Source organism: Schistocerca nitens, chromosome 8 (assembly GCF_023898315.1).
Source record: "Schistocerca nitens isolate TAMUIC-IGC-003100 chromosome 8, iqSchNite1.1, whole genome shotgun sequence".
Taxonomy (NCBI): Eukaryota; Metazoa; Arthropoda; class Insecta; order Orthoptera; family Acrididae; genus Schistocerca; species Schistocerca nitens.
In genome coordinates, this window is record NC_064621.1 from 611,071,293 (window position 1) to 611,093,552 (window position 22,260).

General features: G+C 44.2%; 1 protein-coding gene across 1 annotated transcript in view; it reads left to right on the forward strand.

The window, feature by feature from the left end:
* The first annotated feature begins 3,424 nt into the window (after window positions 1-3,424).
* Window positions 3,425-22,260, forward strand: part of LOC126199183 (uncharacterized) — a 50,558-nt gene continuing 31,722 nt past the window's right edge. Inside the window, exon 1 of the mRNA XM_049935957.1 lies at window positions 3,425-3,511. The gene's annotated coding sequence lies outside the window, so the exon portion shown is untranslated. The remainder of the gene's footprint in view (window positions 3,512-22,260) is intronic.

Sequence of the window (22,260 nt, forward strand, 5' to 3'; positions counted from 1 at the left end):
TCCTGAGGCGAGCTGTTGCCGAGCGATCGATCGATAATGCTTCCCTGTTCACTACCTGTTTCACTGTCTACGCCATTGTTTATAGCCCGCTCCATTTCCCTATGCACAGTTACCAAATTACTACTTTGAACGTCTGTTAATTCATTACACAGTGGTGCTGGCAAGCTACGCTCGTCGTCACTATTATTTCTCAGTTTACTTTGAAACCTAGTGTTACGTTTTTCACACGCCATTATTGTCACAATATTTCACACGATAACACAGAACAGCACAATTTGAAGAGCAAAATAACAAAACACATTAACATAGCATTGAAAATAATATCTAGTTAATTGCAAGTGCAGCTGTGAAATACTTGGTGCAAATCTACATGCATGCCACAACTGTGTACAACAATGAAAAACTACAACTACAAAGGAAATTCTCTCTATAATTACGCGCTGGCAATAAACAAAAGCTACACTAATTACACAAACTACAAGAAAAAAATCAGAAGATTCCAGTGAGGTATCCTCGGCTACGGGTCGCCATATGAAACGTCCCCTTTTTGAAGAATTATACAAGACTGTGCTTTAACTGACACACAATATTTTTAGCGCAACGCAATCTGACTTTCAAAAAATCCCTACGAAAGAATGGCCTTGACTAACATTAACCTATGCGTTTCACAAATCGCTTACCTCACAAAAATCTTGGTTACTCGAACTACTGCAATACAGCAAGCGCCACTACTGCCAGCTAAATAAAAGATTCAAACTACGGAAGGCACTAACTACTGATAGGCATAGTTAGCAAATGAAAGATTTTAATAGAGAACAAACAATGTATTTACCTTAATAGTCACAATATATATAGCAGTTCATGACAAATTACAAAACTCCGCCATCTCTCTCCCCACATCCACCACTGCTGGCGGCTCACCTCCAACTGCGCAACACTACGCGCTGTTCACATCCAGCTGCCGCTGCCCAACACTACAATGGCAGACAACAATGCAAACCAGCCACAGACTGCACACAGCACAGCCAGTGATTCTCACACAGACCGCTACGTAACGTTGCCAATAAGAAAACATAAACAGCCTACTTACAGCTTGCTAGGGTTCCTTTCTCAATATCATCGGTTGTGAACCCATTATTACCTGTTGCAGTATGACCCAAAATGTCGCTGTGCGAAATATAAGTCTGTCAAAGGTAATTTAGAAATCCAAAGAAATCTGTTCAAGAGAAAGTTTGCTGTAAATAAATCTATCACTCGTACCAGTTATAAAGCAGTACATGTGACTGGAGAACTAAGATGGTAACTTCATCGAAGAGTGTATGATGAAAGCAGAAAGTGACTTGCGTCCTAACAAGGGAACCTCCCCATCGCACCCCCCTCAGATTTACTTATAAGTTGGCACAGTGGATAGGCCTTGAAAAACTGAACTCAGATCAATCGAGAAAACAGGAAGAAGTTGTGTGGAACTATGAAAAAAATAAGCAAAATACACAAACTGAGTAGTCCATGGGCAAGATATGCGACATCAAGGAGGGTCTAAGCTTTGAAGCGCCGTGGTTCCGTGGTTAGCGTGAGCAGCGCCGGCACGGCAGCTCAGCGTGTTCGGTCAGAGGGTTAGTCGCCCTCTGTAACAAAAAAACTGAGTAAACAGATGAACGATGAAGCTAAATGGGTGTCATGGGACGTCCGCGCCGAACAAATGGAACGAACAATAAAGAACAAAATGAGACAAAAATACTAAAAAAAAAATCTGTGGAATGTGAGGTCCTTGGTTCAAGTCCTCCCTCGAGTGAAAATTTTAATTTTTTATTTTCAGACAATTATCAAAGTTCAGGCACTCACACATAATCAACTTCGCTCTCCAAAATTCCAGGACATGTTCAGATTTGCTTGGACATATGCAGGATTTGACGGTCTACACACGGAAAAATTTGAAAACTTTAAAAACATATGTTTTGACAGAGCACAGGGAAAACTGTTGCATTCAATTGTTGCAGTTTATGTGACAAACTCTTATGTTTTCATCACTTTTTTGGGAGTGATTATCACATCTACAAGAAAACCTAAATCGGGGAAGGTAGAAGATTCTTTTTACCCATTCGTCAAGTGTACAAGTTAGGTGGGTCGACAACATATTCCTCTCATGTGACGCACATACAGTCACCAGTGTCGTATAGAATATATCAGACGTGTTTTCCCGTGGAGGAATCGGTTGACCTACGACCTTGCGATCAAATGTTTTCGGTTCCCATTGGAGAGGCACGTCCTTTCGTCTACTAATCGCACGGTTTTGTGGTGCGGTCGCAAAACACAGACACTAAACTTATTACAGTGAACAGAGACGTCAATGAACGAACGGACAGATCATAACTTTACGAAAATAAAAAAGTTAAAGTTTTCACTCGAGGGAAGACTTGAACCAAGGACCTCTTCTTCCGCAGCTGCTCACTCTAACCACGGGACCACGACGCTCCTGAGCTCACGTTATCCTGGATGTTCCCTATGTTGCACATGGACTACTCAGTTTATATATTTTGCTTATTTTTTCATTGTTCCACACAACTTCTTCCTGTTTTCTCGATTGATCTGAGTTCAGTTTTTCAAGGCCTATCCACTGTGCCAACTTACAACTAAATCTGAGGGGGGTGCGATGGGGAGGTTCCCTTGTGAGAAAGCAGATTTGTTTGGAAGTACGTGCCTATCAGCAAGTTCAGTTGTGCAGAGAACAGAAGACACTGGAGAGAATATAAGGCTACAGATTTGAAAGAAAGCTGGGAATTTCTCGCTGTTTCTTTGGCGCTGGATGGCCGTCTGATCTCTCGAGTACCTCACAACTTCTCCTATTCATTCGTGGTGTCAGTTTCGACGGAAGATTTTCTATCCGTTTGTAGCACGCATGGAACAACAAGTGGAAAGACATTTTCATTAGAGTGGGACAAAAGTAAGAAAATAAAAAGGTCGCGTATGTCACAGGAACGACATCGGTATTTGCCTTGAGACGTTTAGGGAAAAACCGGAAAACCTACATGTGGATTGCTAGACGTGGATTTGAACCTTCGTTCTCCCAAACGCGAGTCGAGAATGTTACCACTGCGCCACCTCGCTCGGTTTTACTGAAAAGAGCCACGCGCGAGACGGGCAAATGACACCAGCTTCAAAACCTTTCCCATGTCCCTGACCCACAATATAATACATTTGCCAAGAAAAAAAGAACGATTCCGTGGTTCAGATGTGTCTCAGTGCGAAGACGACTGTGTCAGGCTCTTTATTTAGTGCTGCCGTGCAAACTGTGTGATTCATCTGTCGAGGCTTGTGACGTAAGCTGCCACTGTTTGAGGAAATGTTTATGTCACGTTACGCCACAATAGGCTCCGGTTGTCAACGCGTCTCTTCGTCAGAGGGAGATAGCGGCCCGGCCCGGCGCGACTGAGGTTGCCCAGCGGAAGACCTCAGTCACCCACAGAAACTGGCGCCGACTGCATCGCTCGCCCAACGCGTTTCAAAAGGAAAGGTACGTCCCTAGCCGAACGGACAGAGATGCTGTTGGCGTCCTTACACGAATGTCAAATGAGACCCAGGTGTTGCGGGTAAATTACGTGGAAGTACTGCACCGGGTTTAGGGCAAACCTCATTTACCATATGTAAAACATTTATTACAAAATATTGTACGGCGCAAATTTCCAGTTTCTCGTTAAGCAGACTTTCAGCATGTACCCAAGGGCTACTGTCGTTCAATAAATTTAAGATAGAGTGATTCCAAAAAATTCTTTAACAATTCGAAACCAAGTGCACGGGGCCCTTAAACAAAACGTCAACAATAAATAAGAGAATTTAGTCTAATTTTGAATTTTACACGTTTAGAAAAAGGGAAAACTAGTATCAATGCCAATATGCGTCATAATCATCCTCATAAAGGCAACTAGTTACTGTTCTAGACTGTTGTTGTGGTCTTCAGTCCTGAGACTGGTTTGATGCAGCTCTCCATGCTACTCTACCCTGTGCAAGCTTCTTCATCTCCCAGTACCTTCTGCAACCTACATCTTTCTGAATCTGCTTAGTGTATTCATCTATTGGTCTCCCTCTACGATTTTCACCCTCTACGCTTCCCTACAATTCTAAATTGGCGATCCCTTGATGCCTCAGAACATGTCCTACCAACCGATCCCTTCTTCTAGTCAAGTTGTGCCAATAACTTCTCTTCTCCCCAATCCTATTCAATACCTACTCATTAGTTATCTACCCATCTAATCTGCAGCAGTCTTCTGTAGCACCACATTTCGAAAGCTTCTATTCTCTTCTTGTCCAAACTATTTATCGTCCATGTTTCACTTCCCTACATGGCTACACACCATACAAATACATTCAGAAACGACTTCCTGACACTTAAATCTATACTCGATGTTAACAAATTTCTCTTCTTCAGAAACGCTTTCCTTGCCATTGCGTCTACATTTTACATCCTCTCTACTTAGACCATCATCATTTATTTTGCTCCCCAAATAGCAAAACTCTTTTACTACTTTAAGTGTCTCATTTCCTAATTTAATTCCCTCAGCATCACCCGACTTAATTCGACTTCATTCCATTATTCTCGTTTTGCTTTTGTTGATGTTCAGCTTATATCCTCCTTTCAAGACACTATCCATTCCATTCAACTGCTCTTCCAAGTCCTTTGCTGTCTCTGACAGAATTACAATGTCATCGGCGAACCTCACAGTTTTTATTTCTTCTCCATGGACTTTAATACCTACTCCGAATTTTTCTTTTGTTTCCTTCACTGCTTGCTCAATATACAGATTGAATAACATCGGGGAGAGGCTACAACCCTGTCTCACTCCCTTACCAACCACTGCTTCCCTTTCATGTCCCTCGACTCTTATAACTGCCATCTGGTTTCTGTACAAATTGTAAATAGCCTTTCGCTCCCTGTATTTTACCCCTACCACCTTCAGAATTTGAAAGAGAGTATTCCAGTCAACATTGTCAAAAGCTTTCTCTATGTCTACAAATGCTAGCTTCTAAGAGAAGTCGTAGGGACAGTATTGCCTCATGTGTTCCAATATTTCTACGGAATCCAAACTGATCTTCCCCGAGGTCCGCTTCTACCAGTTTTTCCATTCGTCTGTAAAGAATTTGCGTTAGTATTTTGCAGCCGTGACTTATTAAACTGATAGTTCGGTAATTTTCACATCTGGCAACGCCTGTTTTCTTTGGAATTGGAATTATTATATTCTTCTTGAAGTCTGAGGGTATTTCGCCGGTCTCATACATCTTGCTCACCAGATGGTAGAGTTTTGTCAGGACTGGCTCTCCCAAGGCCTAGAGTAGTTCTAATGGAATGTTGTCTACTCCCGGGGCCTTGTTTCGACTCAGGTATTTCAGTGCTCTGTCAAACTCTTCACGCAGTATCTTATCTCCCATTTCATCTTCATCTACATCCTCTTCCATTTCCATAATATTGTCCTCAAGTACATCGCCCTTGTATAAACCCTCTATATACTCCTTCCACCTTTCTGCTTTTCCTTCTTTGCTTAGAACTGGGTTTCCATCTGAGCTCTTGATATTCATACAAGTGGTTCTCTTTTCTCCAAAGGTCTCTTTAATTTTCCTGTAGGCAGTATCTATCTTACCCCAAGTGAGATAAGCCTCTACATCCTTACATTTGTCCTCTAGCCATCCCTGCTTAGCCATTTTGCACTTCCTGTCGATCTCATTTTTGAGACGTTTGTATTCCCTTTTGCCTGCTTCATTTACTGCGTTTTTATATTTTCTCCTTTCATCAATTAAATTCAATATTTCTTCTGTTACCCAAGGATTTCTACTAGCCCTCGTCTTTTTACCTACTTGGTCCTCTGCTGCCTTCACTACTTCATCTCTCAAAGCTACCCATTCTTCTTCTACTGTATTTCTTTCCCCGATTCCTGTCAATTGTTCCCTTATGCTCTCCCTGAAACTCTGTACAGCCTCTGGTTTAGTCAGTTTATCCAGGTCCCATCTCCTTAAATTCCCACCTTTTTGCAGTTTCTTCAGTTTTAATCTACATGTCATAACCAATAGATTGTGGTCAGAGTCCACATCTGCCCCTGGAAATGTCTTAATTTCTAGACTATTACACCACAATTCCGATTTATAAACGGGAGCCCGACTAATATTTAGGCAAGAACATGATGGGTAATCAAGACGATTACTTATAAATGCATCCCCATCAACATACGTCTAAAAGACTTGTTCACGGCCCTCCAAAATATTGACCCAGCGGAGTGCAACTGTTAAACTCACATTAATTAAAACGCGAGATAGGATGACATATCTTTTAAAAAAAGAGAATAAAACAAATATATAACGATTATTGCGGCACAAGCCCGTAACAAAGTTACGTAACTTAATTCCTTGCGGCGCGAGGCGATGCAGGATGGGTAGGCTGGCGAAGGTGATGTCGGCAGGTGATGTCGGCAGCCGGTGCACACAGGCAGCAGTCCACAAGAGAACTGTGGGGTCAACAGGTTCCATGTCCGCTGCGTGTCATAAGACCGGAATACACTAAGGGAGCGTCTAACAAGGGAAACTCCCCATTGCAGGCGCCCCCCCCCTCCCTACCTCCCCCCCCCCCCCCCCATGTTTACTGATAAAACGGCCCAGTGAATGGCCCGTCAAAAACTGTACATAGATCAAGAATGAAAACAGGAAGAAGATGTACTGATCTGTGGAAAAAGAAGCAGAACGGAAACAGTGAATGGTCCTAGCTCAGGATGTGTAACATTGATGGGGTTAGAACAGTCATGGCGTCGTGGTCCAGGTGTCACGGTGTTGACCTAGAAAGCGGGATATCCGCGTTCAAATATCCTTTGTGCTCTTTTTTTTCACAAGATCATGAGCTGTCCGTCCGGTCAGTGACAGGTTTGTTTTGTTTCTATAGTTTTCGCCGTTTTCATACTATACATTGGTTACAGAATATGAATCATGTGATAAAATATATTGCCGTCGCAAGTAAATGTAATGAACAGTGAGAGCAAATGAGATGCCACTTACATCTCTGACAGAAATGAAAACAAGAAATTAACGGGTGCGAACTATGTTACAATGAAGAAATTCAAAACTCAAAACATCAAAAACATTAAAAAAACATGTGTTTTGACACAGGACAAGGAAAACTGTGTCATTGTGAAACTGTTGAGTTTATTTGTTGCAGCTTATGTGACGAACTATTACATTTTCATCATTACTTTACCGAGCGAGGTGGCGCAGTGGTAAGACACTGGACTCGCATTCGGGAGGACGACGGTTCAATTCCGCGTCCGGCCATCCTGATTTAGGTTTTTCGTGATTTCCCTAAATCACTCTAGGCAAATGCCGGGATGGTTCCTCTGAAAGGGCACGGCCGACTTCCTTCCCCATCCTTCCCTAATCCAATGAGACCGATGACCACGCTGTCTGGTCTCCTTCCCCAAAACCAACCAACCATCATTACTTTGGGAGTGATCACAGTCACAATCATAGGAACACCTAAATAGGGCTAGGAGGCAACCCTCACTCGCTCACCGGCCGTGCAAGTTAGATGGGTCCATAACAAATTCCTATCAAATGGCACACATACTGCCACCAGTGACATTTATGACACCCCAGATGTGTTTCCCGGTGGAGGATTCGGTTGAGTTGTCGCCTTGTCGTCAAACGTTTCCGGTTCTTATTGCAGACCCACTTCTGTTGGCTGCTAACAGAGTAGTTGTGCGGATATAGGTCCCTTCCTTACACCTCGATGATGCAAACGGACATTACACCACTACACAGACACAAATTTGAATACAGCGAGCATGCACGTTAATGACTGGACGGACAGTTCAGAATTTTCTGAAAAAAATTAAAAAATAAATTAGGCAACAAGGGAGATCTTCCGACACTTGGACTACATAACCACATCGCCGTGTCTCTAGACTCTGTCACTGTTGCTCATGTTGAGCTTGGATCGTTAATTGTTTCTGTTTTACATATTTTTCTTTTCACGCTTGATCTGTCTTAGTTTTTGACGGGCTATGAAAGGGGGGGGGGGTGCTCGATTGGGAGTTTTAAATCTAAGTTGGGGCACCACTAGCCCATTTAACGATCTCCAGTAATCGCACCAAGGTCAACAGTTCTCCACACTCGGGACCACTAATAATTCGCACAATTTTAATTACTTTTACCCTGTCAGATTTACCGCGGAGCATACGCTTACTAGAACCACATCTCAGGCATTGCAGCCCCTCGATTGTGCTCAGCACAGGGAGGCAAGATACCGGGACAGGAAACAAACCCAGACACCACAAGTATCGCCTTCTCCCGACTTAGCCCGTCTAACGTGCTTAACCAGCTGCTAGTTCACTCGGCCGACAGACAACACAGTGATCCCATAACCCAAAGAGCAAAGCATATAATGAAACAGCCTCTCCAAAACACCACACTCTCCGAAACATCACATTACGTCATACAAACTGAATCCCCAAATGAGAGGAAAACGACTTAAACATACAAAGGAAATAAATTTTGTCTCTCAAGCAAAACATGGGGCCAAGATCGCTACCCGAGCAGTTCTAGGCGCTTCAGTCTGCAGCCGCGCGACCGCTACGGTCGCAGGTTCGAATCCTGCTTCGGGCATATATGCGTGTGATTAGTTAGGTTTAAGTAGTTCTAAGTTCTAAGAAATTGATGACCTCAGATGTTAAGTCCCATAGTGCTCAGAGTCATTTGAACCAAGATCGCTACAGTAATGCGCAGTCGGCAATAACGTCGGAGAACCGACGTTGCAGAGCCGTGATCCACTGGACGCCACAAACCACGCTGCCGTTGAAAGCAACGGCCAGGCTCCCTGGTTGGAAGGCGCTCTCCGTGGCGACGAACGGCTGTTGCTCTAGTTCGCACGACGGGAGGTTTGAAAGGAGCAAGACGCAGTGGATCGGAATGCTGCGTGACGAGAACTATTGTCGCTGTATCTACAAATGACCTCTCATTCCCTGATTTTCCTATCCCCGTCGTTTCGCGATTTATTTGTGAGGAAGCAATGTGTTGCCTAGCTCTTCTAGGAGCGTACGCTCTCGGAATTTTAACAGTGAAGCCTTCTGTGACGCACAACGACCCTTCTATAAACTCTGCTGTTGGAGTTTCATAAGCTGTCGCTCCTGTCGAATGGATCCCTAAGGAAACGTGCAGCTCTCCGTTACTTCTTCTGCATTTTTTTTCTATTAGTCCTTGCTAGTTAGGTCCCACACTAATGATCGATACTCAAAGATCGATCGAGTTGTAACAATGGAAAATTGTACTGAAATGCAGGAGCATCTGCAGCGAATTGACGAATGGCGCGGGGAATGGCAATTGAATCTCAATGAAGACAAGTGTAATGTGCTGCGAATACAAAGAAAGAAAGATCCCTTATCATTTAGCTACAATATAGCAGGTCAGCAACTGGAAGCATTTAATTCCATAAATTATCTGGGAGTACGCATTAGGAGTGATTTAAAATGGAATGAACATATAAAGTTGATCGTCGGTAAAGCAGATGCCAGACTGAGATTCATTGGAAGAATCCTAAGGAAATGCAATCCGAAAACAAAGGAAGTAGGTTATAGTACGCTTGTTCGCCCACTGCTTGAATACTGCTCAGCAGTGTGGGATCCGTACCAGATAGGGTTGATAGAAGAGAGAGAGAAGATCCAACGGAGAGCAGCGCGCTTCGTTACAGGATCATTTAGTAATCGCGAAAGCGTTACGGAGATCATAGATAAACTCCAGTGGAAGACTCTGCAGGAGAGACGCTCAGTAGCTCGGTACGGGCTTTTGTTGAAGTTTCGAGAACATACTTTCACCGAGGAGTCAAGCACTATATTGCTCCCTCCTACGTATATCTCGCGAAGAGACCATGAGGATAAAATCAGAGAGATTAGGGCCCACACAGAGGCATACCGACAATCCTTCTTTCCACGAACAGTGCGAGACTGGAATAGAAGGGAGAACCGATAGAGGTACTCAAGGTACCCTTCCACCACACACCGTCAGGTGGCTTGCGGAGTATGGATGTAGATGTAGATGTAGATGAAGAATGCAGCACCTTCAAGCACGGTGTTCGGTGGCACCAGCGTACAGTAACGCACATGCTGAGGGGTTATTGTGTTAGTGATTCATTTGTCTCGATCATCGGCAGTCAGATGGCGCTCAAAAGGACCATCTGGGCGCCCTCTCTTGTTTGGCTCTGCAGGTGGCAACTGAACTGTTTAGAGCTGAACAGTGTTTGCAACATTCGTTCTAGGATACAACTGTTCCCCGCCGATGATTACGTACTCGTGCTGAACACCTTCAGCCTTCTGAACGGCGTAGCAGTGTGGGCCTGCGGGCAGCTGGATGGATGTATGGACGGACTGCTGCGCATGCGGGGCACAGTGAATCGGTGCGGTGGTGTGCCGCTCCTTTCAGTAGAGGTCTGACCGGGTTCTGGACGTCCGCGTAGCACAGACGCAGGTGAAGGCTGACGCACTTTGCGAGCAGCGGCGGTCGACCGTACGTTATCCAGGGACGAAATCTGCGCACGTGTTCCATCTGCTGGGTCGTCAGGGACCATTGAAATCCATCTGCTTACGCCAGGGCTAAGATCACTTGTGTCTCTGGCCCCGCTACCAGTGACACCACGACACCACTGAACATGGCCACCGTGGTGTCGTGGAAGAGTTGACTAGAGAGAGAAACGACGCTTTCTCGTCTTCAGTGATGGGAGCAGATTCTGTCTGTATGTTAGTGGTCCGCACAAATGATGTGTAGGGCGTAGCCCTCCTCAGCTGCCGATTCCAGAGTCCGTTCACCGACGCCCTGCCCCCGCCCAGGTTCCATGCCAGCCTTCATGGTGTGTGGGGGAGAGGGGGGCGGTGCATCATTTGCAGTCGCGACCACATTTGGTGTTTTTGCAGGGTACAGCAACCAGTGCTCGCTACATTTCACAGGCGCCACTGCTATTTCTTCGACAGGAATCTGATGTCTCTGTATGTCCATGTTTTTAGAGATGGTTGCAGGACTCGGCTTTTCGATACAGGATTTCAAATTAAACACCTTTCAGCCGTCTAGTTTCCAACCTTCGTTTTCGTCAACCAGTTTCAGCGCTTTACTACGCCATCTTCAAGCCCTGACCGACATGTAAGAAGATTCTACCTTTGTTGTTATCAAAACAGGGGTCAGCAATACTGGTATTAGTAGATTTCTATTTGCTATAGCGATCACTTCAACCATCATCTGCCGACAATCGGCAGATAATGGTTGAAGTGATCGCTGTAGCAAGCAGAAATGTACTAATACCAGTATTTGATCACAACCGAGGTAGAATCTTCCCACACGTCGGTCAGGGGCTTGAAGATGGCGTAGTAAAGCGCTGAAACTGGTTGCAAAACAATATAACGTTGCAACCTAGACGGCTGGAAGGTGTTTGATTTGACATCCTGGAAGGCGATGGGCTTTTTCAGCAGCACAATGCACACCCATATGTCTGCTGCGGCACAATGTGCACAGCAACTGTCCTGGCCAGCAAGATCACCAAATCTCTCGCCAATTGAACACGTATGGGACAAGTTGGAGTGGGAAATTATTCATTGTCCAGAGCCCGCAAGAAAAATTGCCGAACTGCCACAGAAGGTGCAATACGCTCGGGTCAGTGTATCGCAGGACGGCATTCGGCGCCCTTGTGATTGTTTGCACTCGAGAATACACGCCTGCGTTGCCGCCAGATAGGGTACACTGTGTGTTGATGCGACTGTCTCGACACCCGCCACTGTGACGTGCGTACTACATCTTGTCTGAATCCGTCGTGTACTTCTACAATGATGACCTACCTGCCACCCCACTTGTCAATCAAATGACTTTGACCTTTAGGGTGTTGCATTCTTTTTCTCCGGCATTGTAGTTTCGTAAGGTTGCTCCGAACGGTTACTCCAAGGTATTTTACGGTTACTACAGTTTCCTGGTTGGTAGGTACTCAGAGAGCGCACAGGATAAGGTAAGGTTGTGGATGGGGCCGTAAACAGTTACTGTGAGTTGCATAATCAAACACACAACTTTATTTTTATAAGAACCTCTTATTTACACACTGGCTTAAAAGATCACAATTAAACAATGCAGCTGAAGGCCTGGTTAAAGAAAACTTGAGATGCTTTCTGGGCTGAAGGCTCCACATAACACATGGAACAATTCATGGGTTAGGGCCTGGATTACAAACAATTTCAGATAGAACAATTTCTAAGAATAAAAAAAATTGTTTAAAACAATCAATGCTCAAAATTTTAATTTAACACGGCTGAAGGCCTTTATGTAAAATTTAAAAATTAAAAAAAACTGAATTAATACATGGCCCAAGGCCTCGCACAATACTTCAACTAAAATGAAATTAACAATTTAAAACAAACAGAACAAGTGGTGCTCAGAAGTGTTCCAAGGGTCGGCCTGGGAAGGTAGCTCAAACGTAAGGTGAGGTGAGTCAGGCAGCCGAGAGTTGAAGTTAGGTAATCAGATGGCAACCCAAACTAGGGATGTCCCAAGGACCGACCAACAATTTAACCAATTCCCTTCCATCCGACCAACGCCACAACGATGGAGAAAATCGGCCGAGGACAAGAATACAAACAGCACTACGCCTCCAGAAATTGTCGTCTAAAAACAACCAGGGGAACAATAACCACTCTAAGCAAATATGAACCAAACAACGTAAAAGGCTGTCGAACTACAAACACTACTGGACAGCAACAACACGACGAGGAAAGGCACACTGCCTACAAACTACGCTAACGACCAGGGCAGGTAACTGGAGAGTTAATGGCCACAGGGCAGAAAATATCGCTGATGCACTTCACTGATAAGTAACAGTCAATTTAATAATTAATCACAACATAGGAAGACGGCTGCAAGATTTCGCCGACTCCAACACGTCAAACAATGCTCCTAGCCAGAACGGCCAAAGGGGCAACAACCTGCAAATGAACGAAGAGATGTCACAGTAGTTGAGGCTTCGTAACAGATTAACTGATCATTCAACTTGAGCGTCCAGGTTCGGTGGGCAACGAACTTGTCGCTCTCGCAGCTAGCGCCTCACGATCCGACAGCGCGTGCACACCGCCAGCGGCCGTGGCCTAGACGCGCGACCCGGAGACTTGCTTGCTGCTCCAGCCCAGCCAACTCACACACACACACACACACACACACACACACACACACCGCCACCCGGCAATACTGGCGGTCACACCAAAGACAGTACGGCAGTACCAGTATCGATAAGCCCTGCTGCTGCCACTCGAGGAGGCAAGCCAACAACTTGGTTATGCCAGTAATTAAGGAAGAAACAAAACGCCACTCGATGTAAAAATGCCAAAGAACGAACGGCGTGAACACGAGTCGTACACGGCTCAGTTGCCATTACTGTAAACGAACAGCAAGCTATCTATCGACTAATTTAAATCCAGTACGCTACATTTATTTACGTAGAGAGACAACTGTCAGTCTCTCTACCAACCGTCGTTTCTCTGCAAGCTTTCGGTTGTGCGACTGGGGCCTCCTGTCGGGTAGACCGTTCGCCGGGTGCAAGTCTTTCGATTTGACGCCACTTCGGCGACTTGCGCGTCAATGGGGATGAAATGATGATGATTAGGACAACACAACACCCAGTCCCTGAGCGAAGAAAATCTCCAACCCAGCCGGGAATCGAACCCTGGCCCTTAGGATCGACGTTCTGTCGCGCTGAGCACTCAGCTACCGGGGGCGGACAAGCTTCCGGTGCGGTCTTCTGACTTTGCAGAGTTTCTGAAGACAACGCCACGTGTGCCAACAGCCTAACGAAATTTCCGTAGTTACCCGCTATATCACGATTGCCAAATTTTGCTACAGGGCGCTGTGAAAATGTCCAGGTATTAGATACGATCTGCAGAACTAACTGAAACGGGTAAGTCGGATAAAAAGAGTCTGCGGACTTAACTTCATGGCACGTAGTAAGACAAGTGTCATGCTGTTCCGATCGTTCTAATGAAGAGTATACGAAAAGAGATTTATTGAATAAACTACGATAATTATGTGATATCTTTGAAATTTTAAATGTGGTGGATCTCTCCCTGGAAGAAACAACATTAAAGCTTTAAAATTAACAGAGGATATTTCTGATTTCGAAAAAAGTCACAACTTTGATACAGATAAGTTAATGTAGACGAGACGGTATAGCTGTCTTCGCATCTTGATCCAGTTTCTAATATCCAACAAAGTTGCTTGGTGTTGCATAATAAAATCTGTTTTTGAAGATCAGCTATCACAGCTTATCAGTTGCTTTTCTAGCGCATAATACTGGAAAATTTACTCAGATTCGAGACCCGTTTAGAGCGAATGTTCCCTCTGAATTTAGTTCTTTAGAAAAAGGAAGTCTTATTGAGCTTGAAAACGTAGTATGACAGCATGAAACTTCATGAATTTTCGACAACGGTAAGAGATGAGTGTTCACTGGTGGTAAAGAACAACGAACGTTCATTCCATTTGCAACACCCTTTTTCGTGGAGACGGGTTTTCGGTGGTGCGTTAATTGACGTGGAACAGTTTGATTCTGAGATCTCAGAAATTGTGTAGCGAGCAATAACCTTAACAATTCCATTCGTTATATTAATGAAAAATATATTTAGAATAAATTCAGTTGACTGTTTGTCAATTTAACAAATGGTTCAAATGGCTCTCAGCACTATGGGACTTAACATCTATGGTCATCAGTCCCCTAGAACTTACAACTACTTAAACCGAACTAACCTAAGGACATCACACAACACCCAGTCATCACAAGGCAGAGAAAATCCCTGACCCCGCCGGGAATCGAACCCGGGAACCCGGACGCGGGAAGCGAGAACGCTACCGCACGACCACGAGCTGCGGACGTCAATTTAACATGCATGCACCAATTGGGCACTTGAATTGTGTTAGGTGGACCATTGTTTCGGCTTAGGGCGTCGCGGAAAAATTCTGATATAATAAGGGCGTTCGGAAGGGAGAAAGTTTGGAAACCATAGCACTTTGTGAGATATGTATACAGTAAAACGTGACAGACCTGTAACACTCTCGCTGTTGCTTTCATATGTGAAGATTTCGTCTGTTTTAGAATGCAGTGTTCTACATCTCAGACACGCTCCGCATATCATCATTATGGTGTATGATGCAGGATATATTATACCACTACTAGTCATTGCCTTTCCTGTTCCAATCGCGAACGGAGCGAGGAAAAAAAAGGCTATCTATATACCTCTGTACGAGCCCTAATTTCTCTTATCTTGTCTTCCCTGTCCTTAAGCGGAATGTACGTCGGCGACAGTAGAACCGTTCTGTAGTCAGTTGCAAATGCCGGTTCTCTAAATTTTATGAACAGAGTTTCGCGAGAACAGAGTAATTTTCCCTACAGGGCTTCCCATCTGAGTTCACCAAGCATCTTCGTAACACTCGTATGTTGATTGAATCTACTATTAAACAATATTAGCAGCACTCCTCTGAACTGCTTCGACATAGTGTGGACCCCAAATACTCGAGCAGTACTCGAGGAAGAGCCACATTATACGCAGTCTCTTTTCCGGATGAGCTACATCTTACCAAAATTCTCCCAATAAAACGAAATCGACCGTTCAAATTCCCTATTATCGACATTACGTGCTCGTTCCATTTCATATCGCTTTGAAGCAATACTCTTACATATTTAACCCACGTGACAGTGTCAAGCACCGCACGTCTATCTAATGCTGTATTCGAACATTGAAGGATTGTTTTCCCTACTCGTCTGCATTGACATACATTTTTGCAAATTTAGAGCAAGGTGTCATTCATCACACAAAGTAGAAATTCTGTCGAAGCCATTCTACAACTTCATACAGGCAATGAACGACGATACTTTCCCATATATTACAGTGTCATCTGCAAACAGTCGCAGGCTACTGCTCACCCTGTCCACTTGGCCACTTATATGTATTGAAAATAACAGCAGAATAACAACAGATGTCCTGTCACACTTTCCTGGGGCACTGCTGACGACACCCTTGTCTCTGATAAACGCGCGCCGTCCACAACAACGTACTGGCTTCATTTATTTAAGAAGTCTTCGTGCCACTTGATGCGTGGTATTTACTGGTATTAAGGAAAACGCGGAACGGAGGACTCACCAATGTAACTTTCTTTTCGCACGACCTGTTTATTTAACAATATATAACCATAGATTTATTTTCTTTACAAATTAACAAATTAGTGAAATGAATACGCTTTTGCAAGAGAAATCAAAACAGGGACAGCATGACAATAATTACGAGGGCACGGACCTGCAGCCCGCCCGTTATCTGGAGAAACAGCGGTGTTTACTACCGAGCCGGACACAGTTTCTCTTATTAAATGCCCTTCTGCAACACACGAAAACATAAGTAATATTGATGACAAGAGTGTTTCAATTACTCAAACAAATGACGTAAAAATTTTGTTTTATTTGGAAACTGTATGTCGAAAGGTTAAGATGCGCACCTATGCTTAAAGGTTAAGAAAACTAGGAAACAATTATGACAATGATAAGGCTTTCTTCAAAGAGAGAAACCTTTTCATTTCAATCATAGCAACAAGGTGCGACTGGATCCCAACCCGTCCCTTTTGACAATCTTATTCTGACTAAAGCCCTGGTGACAGTTTGATGTAAAATTGCTTCTCAGTTATGAAGACCGCCTTGAAGGAACGTATGAGCACTTATTACAAGAGAATTCACTCGCCGGAACCACAACAGCCAGATAAAAATACACCAATAATGACTCGTCTTTCAAGGACAGGAACGCACAGCTTAGTACAACAGGCAGTTCAGATTATCTCAAATACAATAACTATCAAGGAATTGAACCGATTCCTTGTGATGACTGGGTGTTGTGTGATGTCCTTAGGTTAGTTAGGTTTAAGTAGTTCTAAGTTCTAGGGGACTGATGATCATAGATGTTAAATCCCATAGTGCTCAGAGCCATTTGAACCATTTTGACAGTTTGATGTAAAATTGCTTCTCAGTTATGAAGGCCGCCTTGAAGGAACGTATGAGCACTTATTACAAGAGAATTCACTCGCCGGAACCACAAGAGCCAGATAAAAATACACCAATAATGACTCGTCTTTCAAGGACAGGAACGCACGGCTTAGTACAACAGGCAGTTCAGATTATCTCAAATACAATAACTATCAAGGAATTGAACCGATTCCTTGTGATGACTGGGTGTTGTGTGATGTCCTTAGGTTAGTTAGGTTTAAGTAGTTCTAAGTTCTAGGGGACTGATGATCATAGATGTTAAATCCCATAGTGCTCAGAGCCATTTGAACCATTTTGACAGTTTGATGTAAAATTGCTTCTCAGTTATGAAGGCCGCCTTGAAGGAACGTATGAGCACTTATTACAAGAGAACTCACTCGCCGGAACCACAAGAGCCAGATAAAAATACACCAATAATGACTCGTCTTTCAAGGACAGGAACGCACAGCTTAGTACAACAGGCAGTTCAGATTATCTCAAATACAATAACTATCAAGGAATTGAACCGATTCCTCGTGATGACTGGGTGTTGTGTGATGTCCTTAGGTTAGTTAGGTTTAAGTAGTTCTAAGTTGTAGGGGACTGATGATCATAGATGTTAAGTCCCATAGTGCTCAGAGCCATTTGAACCAACTACGGTCTATATTTACGTTCAGCCGGCCGAAGTGGCCGTGCGGTTAACGGCGCTGCAGTCTGGAACCGCAAGACCGCTACGGTCGCAGGTTCGAATCCTGCCTCGGGCATGGATGTTTGTGATGTCCTTAGGTTAGTTAGGTTTAACTAGTTCTAAGTTCTAGGGGACTAATGACCTCAGCAGTTGAGTCCCATAGTGCTCAGAGCCATTTTTTTTATTTACGGCCAAAGAGCCGACCGAGTAAAACTCTGAGCGGGGTTCAAGCCAGAAATTAATTAGGAGGTCGGGTAGACAATGACACCAATCAAAACGAGGATTGCAGAATGTCGCTTCCCTTTATCAGCAAGCAGCTCTACGGATCGACGGTGCGTCGCGGCGGTTACTGACATGGGAACCTCCCCATCGCACCCCGTGCAGATTTACTTGTAAGTTGGCACAGTGGATAGGCCTTGAAAAACTGAACACAGATCAATCGAGAAAACAGGAAGAAGTTGTGTGGAACTATGAAAAAAATAAGCAAAATATGCAAACTAAGTAGTCCATGTGCAAGATAAGCAACATCAAGGGTAGTGCGACAGCAGGAGCGCCGTGGTCCCGTGGTTAGCGTGAGCAGCTGTGGAACGAGAGGTCCTTGCTTCAAGTCTTCCCACGAGTGAAAAGTTTAATTTTTTATTTTCAGACAATTATCAAAGTTCAGGCACACACACATAATCAACTTCGCTCTCCAAAATTCCAGGACATGTTCAGATGCAGGATTTGACGGTCTATACACGGAAAAATTTGAAAACGTTAAAAACATGTTTTGACAGAGCACAGGGAAAACTGTGCGACTGTGAAACTGTTGCATTCATTTGCTGTTGTTTATGTGACAAACTCTTTATGTTTTCATCACTTTTTTTGGGAGTGATTATCACATCCACAAGATAACCTAAATCGGGCAAGGTAGAATAATCTTTTTACCCATTCGCCAAGTGTACAAGTCAGGTTGGTCGACAACATATCCCTGTTATGTGACGCACATGCCGTCACCAGTGTCGTATAGAATATATCAGACGTGTTTTCATGTGGAGGAATCGGTTGACCTATGACCTTGCGATCAAATGTTTTCGGTTCCCATTGGAGAGGCACGTCCTTTCGTCTACTAATCGCACGGTTTTGCGGTGCGGTCGCAAAACATAGACACTAAACTTATTACAGTGAACAGAGACTTCAATGAACGAACGGACAGATCATAACTTTGCGAAAATAAAGAAAGTAAAATTTTCAGTCGAGAGCTGACCTGAATCAAGGACCTTTCATTCCGCAGTTGCTCACGCTAACAACGGGACCACGGCGCTCCTAAGCTCAGACTATCCTTGATATTGAGTATCTTGCGCACGGACTACTCAGTTTGTATATTTTGCTTATTTTTTTCATAGTTCCACACAACTTCTTCCTGTTTTCTCGATTGATCTGTGTTCAGTTTTTCAAGGCCTATCCACTGTGCCAACTTATAACTAAATCTGAGGGGGGTACGATGGGGAGGTTCCCTTGTGAGTGGTGCCGATGACAGCCAGGAAGAAGGCGACAGCCAGGCCACGAGTGGTCCAGCGACACAAATGTTGTCAACCAACCGACGGGATGTCGGCCTGCTGCTTTTAGTCGACGCTGACCGCGGTGAAGTAAGGCCGTCCCAGCGCAGCTCGTGGCTTCGGCCGCTCGGACCTCATGACCGCCTCTTGTCGCGACGCTACCGCCAGTCCCCGAACTTGGTGCGTCTTTTCTCGGGCCAGCGAACCCGTATGTACATCGGCAAGCAAAGAGTTTCTGAAGGCACAACCCACAGATGCCATCTCTTCCTAATAGATATTGGCAAAGGGGCCGCACGAGGGATAGTCGATACTACCCCTGAGCTAGTGGCGCCAGGCAGAACAGTCTACTAGCTTAAAGGCGCCACAGCTCACCACTCACATATCTGGGAACCTGTTCCATATGCTCGTATCTTCGTTGTCTGCAATGAAGCGCTGTCTCAAATGCTTTTCGGAAATTTGAAAATATGGAGTCTGCCTGATGGCCTTCATCCGTGGTTCGCAGGGTACAGTATGAGAAAAGGGAATCTCAGTTCCGCACAGGCTGTGGTCTCTGAATAGCTGCTCATCTACTCATTTGTGAACAGAAGTTTTTCGGTCTCGAGGAAATTTATTATATTCGAACGCAGGATATTTTCAGGAATTTTGTATCAAACCGATGTTGAGAATACTGGACTGTAATTTTGCGGGTCCGTTCTTATATACAGGAGGCACCTGCGCTTTTTTCCAGTCCGTTCCAGCGTTACGTTCTACCTGCTATAGGGAGGAGCTACGGAGTCCTGAATCCAGACGTAAATCTGGTCCAAATTTTAAGATCGTATTTTCTTCCCTTCAAGAGTGCAGATCTGCGCCGAAAGCCTTACGGAAGTAAAGCCGAGGGAGGTGGCGCAGTGGTTAACACAGGACTCACACTGGGAAGGACGACGCTTCAAACACGCTTCCGGTCGCCTGATTCAGTTTTTCCGCGATGTCCCTAAATCGTTTAAGGCAAATGTCGGGATGATTCCTTCGAAAAGGGAACGGTCTTTTCGTTCTCCATCCTTCCCTAATCCGAACTGGGGCTCCGTCTCTTGTAATCTCGTTGTCAACAGGACGCCAAACACTAATCTCCTCCTCCGGAAGTGAAGGCACATCGCAAACACAGATTTTTGATCTGAAAAAAGGTTATTTTGCAGGAGCACAAAATGCGTTCCATAATTCTGCAACAGACTGATGTCACCGTTTTAGACAAATTAGTTGTTATATGTATTTCTCCGACGTTCCCTCTTGATAACGGGAATGGCAAGTGTGTGTCGTTGCACCTCCCCCCCCCCCCCCCCCCCCGCGCCCCACCCCCTCTGAAATGATATGAAAGACTGATCTCTAGTGTACATTAGGTTGAAAGGTGGCCATTTGGTTGTCATTTGACAAAGCCACCGAATGAGAATGCCGGTTACCACTTTTTTTAACAGACTGATCTGTAGCGTAACCTAATGTTTACGTCCGCGCCATGTTTGACGCACATTTCATCGTAATAGTTAAAACTGCAAGACATGTTTGTTGTTGTGGTCTTCAGTCCTGAGACTGGCTTGATGCAGCTCTCCATGCTACTCTATCCTGTGCAAGCTTCTTCATCTCCCAGTACCTACTGCAACCTACATCCTTCTGAATCTGCTTAGTGTATTCATCTCTTGGTCTCCCTCTACGATTTTTACCCTCCACGCTGCCCTCCAATGCTAAATTTGTGATCCCTTGATGCCTCAAAACATGTCCTACCAACCGATCCCTTCTTCTAGTCAAGTTGTGCCACAAACTTCTCCTCTCCCCAATCCTATTCAATACCGACTCATTAGTTACGTGATCTACCCACCTTATCTTCAGCAATCTTCTGTAGCACCACGTTTCGAAAGCATCTATTCTCTTCTTGTCCAAACTAGTTATCGTCCATGTTTCACTTCCATACATGGCTACACTCCATACAAATACTTTCAGAAACGACTTCCTGACACTTAAATCTATACTCGATATTAACTAATTTCTCTTCTTCAGAAACGATTTCCTTGCCATTGCCAGTCTACATTTTATATCCTCTCTACTTCGACCATCATCAGTTATTTTGCTCCCTAAATAGCAAAACTCCTTTACTACTTTAAGTGTCTCATTTCCTAATCTAATTCCCTCAGCATCACCCGATTTAATTTGACTACATTCCATTATCCTCGTTTTGCTTTCGTTGATGTTCATCTTATATCCTCCTTTCAAGACACTATCCATTCCATTCAACTGCTCTTCCAAGTCCTTGGCTGTCTCTGACAGAATTACAATGTCGTCGGCGAACCTCAAAGTTTTTACTTCTTCTCCATGAATTTTAATACCTAATCCGAATTTTTCTCTTGTTTCCTTTACTGCTTGCTCAATATACAGATTGAATAACATCGGAGAGAGGTTACAACCCTGTCTAACTCCCTTCCCAACAACTGCTTCCCTTTCATGCCCCTCGACTCTTATAACTGCCATCTGGTTTCTGTACAAATTGTAAATAGCCTTTCGCTCCCTGTATTTTACCCCTGCCACCTTCAGAATTTGAAAGAGAGTATTCCAGTTAACGTTGTCAAAAGCTTTCTCTAAGTCTACAAATGCTAGAAACGTAGGTTTGCCTTTTCTTAATCTTTCTTCTAAGATAAGTCGTAAGGTTAGTATTGCCTCACGTGTTCCAACATTTCTACGGAATCCAAACTGACCTTCCCCGAGGTCTGCTTCTACCAGCTTTTCCATTCGTCTGTAAAGAATTCGCGTTAGTATTTTGCAAGACATATGTTACATAATTGACGAGTATCTCGATGATATTATTGTACATTGGCGGGGAATTCAATAAATAATGCAACATTCCCGGCCAATTTCGATTGAAAAAAATGCGGAATCTTTTGTGGGATGTCGTGGAATATTCTCGCTTTAGTCCCCATAGTTTCATGAAGTTCCAACAGGTGGCAGAGCTATACGTAGCCTCAAAATGGCGTTTGTGA